The 9,299-nt window shown below is 36.8% G+C and overlaps 1 pseudogene; it reads right to left on the bottom strand.

Moving 5' to 3' along the window:
* Nucleotides 1-7,863: 7,863 nt before the first annotated feature.
* On the bottom strand, nucleotides 7,864-8,549 carry LOC115525108 (annotated as a pseudogene).
* Between the last annotated feature and the right edge of the window lie 750 nt (nucleotides 8,550-9,299).

The raw sequence follows: 9,299 nt of genomic DNA, 5'->3' as shown, positions 1-9,299 counted from the left end.
TATTCACAGATTCCAGGAATTAAGATGTAGACATATTATGAGGGCTGTGATGTGGAAATTGTTGGGGTTCAGAGCCGATGGCCAAGAAAGAATTCTTGAGGCGTGTTCCATGCAAAAGGTAGTTTTATTAAATCACAGGGACAGGACACATGGTCAGAATGAGCTGCCCTGGGATTGTGACAGGTGGCTAGATTATATACTTTCAAGTGGGAGGGGGTTAGGGGTAACATAAGTCTCTATAGAATTTTGGAAGCTAGGTTTCTAGGACCTTAATGGGACCAGCTGCTGTGAGGAAAATGTCATCGATTAGTGTTTAGTAAAACCTCAGTCATGAGACTCTTCAGATGTGTATCAGTGGGGCATAAACTTGGAGTATGATTGCGAACATCTATCTTGGGAGGGGTAGAGATAAAAGAAGTTTCCAAAGGAATTTTTATACGTTAAAGTAGACTTACAGGATCCTGGGGGTTTAAGATAATGTTAAACTAAGAGCCTTTTTTGCCCTTAGCAAAGTGTCATCATGTGGGCAGCTGAGCTCCTAAGGGAAGGTCACTCTGCCTGATTAAAGGACTTGTTAATGGGCTGTAGACAGTAAGGAAATTTAATTTTTTCTTTTGCCTTTGTTTTCACATCAGGCATTATTCTGTATGTGTATATGTATTCTATAATACATTTTTAAAAATCTGCAAACTGGAAGTATTTAATGGGCAACAGTTTTTGTGTGAAGAATCTAATTCTTGCCTGAAAGTAAAAAAATTGGAAGAGGTGTGTTTTATTTTTAAGTCCACAGGGTGCTATTTAATAAATGACTGCTCCAGTGAACTGGAAGGTCTACCTTTAAATAAGCATTAGTTCTTTCATATTACTAGAATGTTAGAAGAGAAATTATAAGAAAAATGGTGCTCCAGGGTTGGATATTTGAACAAAATACATGCAAAATATATGGCAATATAAATACTATACTAACCTTAAAGTAAATGTTATACATAAACAAATATTTCATTCACAAATATGTTTTTCTACTACAGTTTAAAATAAATAGATAATCGGGTTATTCCTCAAACTACTAAGTAAACAAAGGCATCTTGTGTGTATGTGTGTGTGTGTATATATATTTTTTTCCAGGAATATTTCAAAAAGCAGATGTACAATATCCTGTTTCTAAAAACTGTTACTTCTGTTTGTGTATGAGTACAAATCATATAGTTGTCCCAGTGTCTTCGATGTGATTTGATTTAGGGTCCAAGAGTGAATGGTCAACAAAGAATTCTTGAGACATTTTTGGTACAAAAAAGAGTGGTTTTATTAAAGCACGGGGATGGGATCCTTGGGCAGAAAAAGATAGTGAGGAGCAATTGGTTATACAGTTTTAAGTTGGGAGAGTAGTGACAAAAGGATTCCAGAAGCATTTTCATATGTTGAAGACTTAAGGATCCTGGAGGCCCCACTGGGGTCAAGTTAAGGTTGCTTTTTTGCCTTTAGGCAAAGCATTAGCATTAAGATAGTTGGAGTTCCAAAGAAAAGGCATCCTCTGCAGGTCTCATATATTTGTCAATGGGCTGCAAGCTACAAGGAAATTTAATTTTATCTACCTTTCCTTTTGCCTTTGTTCTCTACAAAGTCTTTAGTAATTCATAATTTCTTTGACAATTCATACATGAAAAATTTGTAGTCAAGCCCTTTTCCATTTCAAAAAGGCTATTAAAATCCACCTGGATCCACCTGGAACAGGTAAATATTGAATTAAAATCAGTTTTTAAATCTTCAAGGCAAATATAGGTGAATAACTTAAGAACATCTTAAATGGGGAGAAAAATAGCAACCTAAACTCTACAGGCAGAGAAAGTACTTTAGCTAACCTTCAAATTAAACAATAGAAAATTACCAATTGCAAACAAAATTACCCATTTTGCATACGTAATTACATGGGTTTTATTTATTTATTTTTTTGCATCATTAGATACAACTTAAGAAATTTAGCCTTAGCATTTGCCTATTTTGATCAGAAATATATAAATATACAAAAGACTTGCCCTAATACTATTATGCCTCAATTTTCCTTCAAATCACTGATTTAATGCAAAGCAAATTGGTCCTGTTGCTTCACTGCGCTAGTCATTTCTTTCTTATGTAAAGGAATGAAAAATAAAATTTCCCTCCACCCTCCTAGGTTCTTGACTGAAACACCTACCTAATAAAAGAAAAATTAACAGGAGAAAGATACATAAAAATTTAATAATATGTATACTTCCTATATCCATAGGAGATACCCAGAAAAACTGAGCAACTCTGAAATGGCCCAAGCCACCACCTTAAATAACATCTTCAGATAAAAAGGGAAGGGTAAGGTGAAGGTGACCAGGAAAACCACTGTAAACAAAGGTAGTTGTTATGCAGATTAAGTCCTTGGGGCTCAGTTCATTGAGTGCCCAACTTAGGCTCAAGTCATTATCTCCTGGTTTTCCGGTGGAGCCCATATTAGGCTGCGTGCTGATGTCTCAGAGCCTGGAGCCTGCTTTGGATTCTGTGTCTCGTGCTCTCTGCTCCTCCCCTTCTCACACTTTGCCTTCTCCCTCAAAACTAAATAAAACATTAAAAAACTAAAATAAAAAAAAGTCACTGCTCTTGACTATTATTTTTCCTTTCAATGAAAAGCAATGGATTCATCTTGCTTTCTCTCATTTTTAAAATTTTATTCTGCCTTTTCCCCAAGCAGCCTCTCTTCCTCCATTTGTTAACTATAAAGATCTTTTGTGTATGTTGTTGTTGACCATGTTTAGGGTGGTTAACACTGAATTTGTTATAGATGTAAGTGAAGGGGAGCGGCACATAACACCCCAAAAATGCCTCTTCGCCATATTTAGGGCTGATTATTTTTCAGAAACTGCAGACACTGGAGAAGCTCTGAGAACCAGTGGAAGTGATCCTTTTGTAAGACATTTACATTTATAAGGAAAATCTCCCTTTTGTAAGGTGTCCATCTCTCTCTGGGGGGAAGGGAGGGACCAATCTAAATCTCTAGAAACTCAGAGATGACAAGGGCTCAATCTGCATAACAACTACCTTTGTTTACAGTGGTTTTCCTGGTCACCCCACCTTCTCTTCTTTTTAGCTGAGGAGGTTATTTAAGGTGGTGGCTTCTGCCATTTCAGAGAGTTGCTCAGTTTTTCTGGGTATCTCCCACGGATATAGGAGGTATACATGTTATTAAACTTTTATGTATCTTTCTCCTGTTAATTTTTCTTTTATTAGGTGGGTGTTTCAGTCAAGAACCTAGGAGGGTGGAGGGAAATTTTATTTTTCGTTCCTTTACATAAGAAAGAAATGACTAGCGCAGTGAAGCAACAGGACCAATTTGCTTTGCATTAAATCAGTTATCCTCAAATCTGACTGCAATGTATAATCATTTAAGAAGTTTTGAACGTATAGGAGTGCTTTGGCTCCTCCCACAGGGGTTCTAATTAGCCTGCGGAATGGCATGGCAATTTCAACATTTTAAAAGCTCTTCAGGTGCTTCTAGTAGGCTGCTCAGATAGAAAATCATTGAAGGAAGCAGTGAATATGTCAACCCTAGGAATTTTTTAATTCCCTTCTATACCAAGTACATTGTCACTTGTTTGAAATAAATTCTCTTCAGTTGTCAAAGTGGCTCAGTAAGATAGATGTTATTATCCCCACTTTACAGATGAAACACAGACATTAAGAAAATTAACGTGATATGTTCAAAGTCACACATCTAATAATTTTAAACACCAGGGTTAGAAGAAAAATGTGCCAGATTAAAAAACTCATCCTTTGCAATATTCTATCCTCTAGAAGCTAGCACAATCTCTGGGACCTAGGGGCCATTAAAATCCAAGTTAACTATTGCCCATAAATCCGTTTGTGCTAGTATTCTTAAGTATACCTACTTATCACCAAAATCTATGCATATGCAAAATGAAAATATTCATATTTGGAATAGCACTAAAATATAAATACAAATATATTTAAATAGGTTGACAACAAAATATTACTTTAAGAATAAAAACATTATAGAAAAGGGGCATTTGAGTGGCTCAGTAGATCAAGCTTCTGATTCTTCATTTCCACTCAGGTCATGATCTCACAGTTAATGAGATCGAGCCCCACACTGGGCTCGGTGCTGACAGCATGGAGCCCGCTTGGGATTCTCTCTCTCCTTCTCCGCCCCTGACCTGCTCACACAGGCACGTGAGCTCTCTCTCTCACTCTATCTCTTTCTTTCTCTCTTAAAAATAAATAAATAAACATTAAAAAAAATTACAGAATATCCATTTCTACTCTTCAGGTATGCTTTCCTAACTGAACCATAGTATCATGAAATCTTTAACACACAATATTCTTTTAAGGAGATATACCCTCTGCCACTTCTAATTTATCTTATCTTTATAGTATTCAAGATAAAAATATAACTCCAGATTGTCTCCCAATTTTTATTTGAATATACAAAGTTAAACTTTGATTTACTTCACTTAAAAAATATTTGAAATATTATTGAAAACAAGTGTATTTCTGGTATAATTCCTAGTATTCTCCTCTCTGGTTATGAACTAAAATCATGGGATGTAAAGCTTGTAAATATTTGGTAAGTTAATTTATCATGTTGTATTTATTTCATGAGAACCCGAGTATTACCTTCCTAAAATCTTTGCAGTGGTGTATTCCAAAAATAAATCACAATCATCAAGATAGTCCAGTAAAGGAGCAAGATTCATGACCTGCAAACAGCAAGTTTTAAAGTCTGACACTGACACTGCGTTTATGACGCCCATGATGTCTTTTTGCATCCTTCAAATTCTGCCTCCCCTTTCCCCAAAGTGTGTGATTCTGCCTTCGTTGTAAGGACAGCAATTTCTGTTGTTTTTCTTTTCTAAATAAAAACCTTTGGAATATTTAAAGGCAAATTGGTTTAAACCTAACTAGAATAACCTTTGTTTCAGTGCTGAGTACATTTTGCATGTTAGCTCTTTTGTTACATTTGATACCCCACTGCACATTCTATTTTTTTTCCCGTGTTTTCAGTCTTCAAACAAGAAGTTGAGTCTACATTTTTTTTTTTTTAATTTTTTTTTCAACGTTTATTTATTTTTGGGACAGAGAGAGACAGAGCATGAACAGGGGAGGGGCAGAGAGAGAGGGAGACACAGAATTGGAAACAGGCTCCAGGCTCTGAGCCATCAGCCCAGAGCCTGACGCGGGGCTCGAACTCCCGGACCGCGAGATCGTGACCTGGCTGAAGTCGGACGCTTAACCGACTGCGCCACCCAGGCGCCCCGAGTCTACATTTTAAAGAAGAGTGATTTTTTTTTCTAATTTAAAAACTAGAAATAGGTATTGATAAAAAAAAAAAAAAGAGGCTGAGGTGTTAAAGAAAATTAGGTAATTATCAAAAATACTTGTGAGAGAATATACAATGAAAAACTTGTCTGATTGTAGGATCGAATTAAAGTTAGTAGCAGTTCAGCTTTGGCTAAGATCTTATTTTAAAAGAAGACTAAATAGGCATTTTTACTACATGTGGTTTTAATCAGTGTGATATAATTTTCAGTTCCTTTGATTAATGAGTGCATTCTCGGCTCTTAGGTGTTACCTATTTGTTCAGAAGCCATAGAAACACTTCGATTTAACTGGCTTAAACACAATTTTTGACTTACTTAATTAGCTTCTCTAGAGTTGCTAATAACCATACAGCCTTGACTGTGAACCATGTAATTATTTTGACATTAATTCTCTCCCTGGGATATCTCATGCTTGATGTCATCATTTCTCCACTTCAATTTCTGGCTAGTAATTTTACAACTGTAATGAAACTACTATTGGAAGATGTGCGTGAATATTATACCTTAAAATTTTGTGACATAAATAGGTGTCAATTTTAATCTCAATCTAATAGCCACTATATGCTTTATAATACCTGATAAGTTACCAAAAGGTGAGATGAGAAAACCAGTTATATACCTTAAGGAAAGATGAATCAATGTCAGTCTTATCAAAGCATGGATATACATTTTTAAAAACTTGATTCAATTCTTTATATTAAATTACCAAAAATTTGGCATACCAAAATTATGGGTTAGACATTTTTCGACCAAGAAAAATTCTCTTTGAAATTATACCTTTGTAGGGGCACCTGGGTGGCGCAGTCGGTTAAGCGTCCGACTTCAGCCAGGTCACGATCTCGCGGTCCGTGAGTTCGAGCCCTGCGTCAGGCTCTGGGCTGATGGCTCGGAGCCTGGAGCCTGTTTCCGATTCTGTGTCTCCCTCTCTCTCTGCCCCTTCCCCGTTCATGCTCTGTCTCTCTCTGTCCCAAAAATAAATAAACGTTGAAATTATACCTTTGTAAATATATGTGCGCACTTGAGAGAGAGAGAAAGAAAGGAAAGAGAGAGAAAAAAAACAGGGGGATCGAACTGCAAAAAAGAGAGGTGACTGTTAGTTGTGAAAGAAAGAATGTTAATATGGCAAATTTATTAAGCATTACATTTTGCCTACTCCCCAAATATTGTAATGTCTTAATTTTCAATTCAGGGAAAAAAAATTTACTAACACCAACCACATGCACAAAGAAATGAAGCTAGGTAAATGCTGACGAATAAAATGACCTACTGGATTTTGAAGTAAAGGGGCTCAGCCAGGTAGTGCTCATTCCCTCTTATACCACAATCCTCAGGAACTTTCTATACCCCTTGAATCTCCAGTCCTTTGAGAAAACCAACCTTTTCCCCTCCCACGATTCTGTGGGACTATCTTGTCTCTCTTTGCCAAGGTCAAATTCTATGGTTGATCATTATAATCATTCTCCCTTACTTCTCTCACTCCATGCCACTTGCTTGGAAAAAAAAAAAAAATCACACCATGGAAACACTTTTTCTGAACCTCTGTTAGTGCAGCTTCTTGGAATGCTGAAAAATACATTTTTTAAAATTTATTTTTTAAAAAAATAAAAAAAATAATAAAAAAAAATAAAAAAAAATTATTTTTATTTTTTTAATTTTTTTGACAGGGAAAAAATGTTTTTTAATTACATACTCAATCCATTGAGGTGCAATACTTTTCTTCATTTTTCAGTGAAAGAAGTTAGAAATTAACTTTAAAAAAGCGATCAGCAAATGGCAAACAAATTTCCTTCAAAGTCACAGTCACATATAGAGTGCATCCTAGAAAAGAGGAGGGGCAGGACAGGTTCCACCCGCTTTCATGAGTTTCATCAAGTACTAGACCTACTCAAGGGTGGAGAGAAAGGCAACTTTCAAAAAGGAGTGTGTTATTAAATGAGGCATTTACTATACTCCTTCCTAAGAGCACCTGGTGGGGGACAAGTGTTCTAAACTAGATCTAGGAAGTGGAATGTGGAGTCAGTCCATCCTCCTTCCCTTAAGGGCTGTCCAATGGTTACTGAATTTTAAAAACATGACTAAATAAAAACAAAACCCATACACACTCCCCCCCCCAAAAAAAGAAAACAAAAACAGAACAAAAACAAAAACAAAACCCCTAAATGTCCCAGATTATTCTCCAGAGTGGATGGAGCCCCGGGAGCAGGTTCAACAGCCCAAATTAGTCTGTTACAGAGTCATCACAAGCATGCCTTGCTTTTAAACAAAAACAAAAACAAAAAAAAAAAAAAAATTTTTTTTTTGAAACGACAAAACAAAAACTAGTACTAACCCCTCTTCTGACAATACACAGTTACCCAAATTAACTAGTACTGAGGAGGGGAAGGGGCCCATACCTATGGGCCTTGTCTCACACGAGTGCATGTGGGTAGGTGCAGGTATTTGTCATTATTGCAAAATTGAATTTTAATTTTTAATCTTTAGTTTGATTTAACATCGCTTTCGGTACCGTGCTGACACCAGCTGTGTGGAAAGGGCTCTGGAGATGTTCATGGCAGCACACGCCTGCGGGTCTTCTTCGGTTCTGGAGGCTCCAGGGCAGCCAATATTGTTTTGTCAAATACATTCTTTAGGCCTTGCTGTGTGAGTGCAGAACGCTCCACATACTTGACCGCCTTCAGGTCACGGGCCAGCTTTTCAGCAGTCTCTGGAGTGACAGGCTCCTGTTTGTTCTTGGCAAGTTTCTCAATCGCACAGGGGTCATCTCGGAGATCAATTTGGGTCCCAACAAGCAAGAAAGGAGTCTTTGGACAGTGGTGAGTTATCTCAGGCACCCACTTCTCCTTCACACTTTCAAATGAGGATGGAGACACCACTGAAAGACTAGAAATACATCTGTGGATAACTCAGCGATCGTAATCTGTCATAATCATCTTTCCCTGCAGTATCAAAAAGTCCAAGAGTATGTAGCTCTCCACTAATCTTAACTGTGACTGCATAGTTGTCAAAAACAGTCGGTACATACTCCGATGGAAAATATTTGTTGTGTAGGATATCAGGAGACAGGTTTTACCAACGGCACCATTGCCCACAATGGCACACCTAATTGTCTGCATTGCTGAAACAGTTTTGTATCCACTTTAAATATTTCAAATTCAGTGATGACCTCAGCTTCTCCGCCGGGGCGATGGCAGCCTGAAAAATACATTTTAAATTCGAAATCTGGAACCTGGAGTGTGTCTTTATGTGTCCAGACATCTTAACTATATTTTTTATTCCATTATTTTTCCTAGTTGTCTTAGATAACTATTTTCATTCTTCCTTTCTCCTCCAGTGATTTATACCAACTTCACTGTCTTTTGTCTAAATTGGTAAACATACTTTTATTAAGGAAATTGAAGCACTTGAAAGAGAATTTTTCCAGATTCCTCTGCATATCAGCATATCTCCTACCTCCTAACTCATATAATCTCTTTTACTGCTTGTTATTATATATGAACCATTCATGATCCTCTTTATAGTTAATGTCCTAACTCAGGCATTAATTTGCTTCCCTTTTTGCCTACTTCAGCATATAGCTTCAGCAATGTCCCATATTTCTAATACAGCCTGTTTTTATTTCTATCAAATCATTTACACTGCTATAAAATAAAATATTATTCTTCCAAAGTAAAGGAGAAGGAAGAGGAGGAAAGTGGTGGAGGGGGAAGAAAAGGAGGAAGAAGAATTTCCTAATCCCCACCTGTCACATTTTGCTTCCCTCCCTTCAAATAGCACTTCTCAAATGAATAAACTATATACATTGTCTCTAATCTTTTCTAGTATCTCTTTAAAGACTTTTTCATCACAAAGCAATCTAATTCGCTTTTGTCAAGTTTACCAAGTTACCAATCTAACTTGCTTTTGTCATGATACCTATGTTGCTATTTCCAAAGGCCACTT

This window comes from Lynx canadensis, chromosome A1 (genome assembly GCF_007474595.2).
Source record: "Lynx canadensis isolate LIC74 chromosome A1, mLynCan4.pri.v2, whole genome shotgun sequence".
Lineage (NCBI taxonomy): Eukaryota > Metazoa > Chordata > Mammalia > Carnivora > Felidae > Lynx > Lynx canadensis.
The sequence above is the reverse complement of the archived record's forward strand: the minus strand, read 5'-3'. Positions and strand labels throughout refer to the sequence as shown.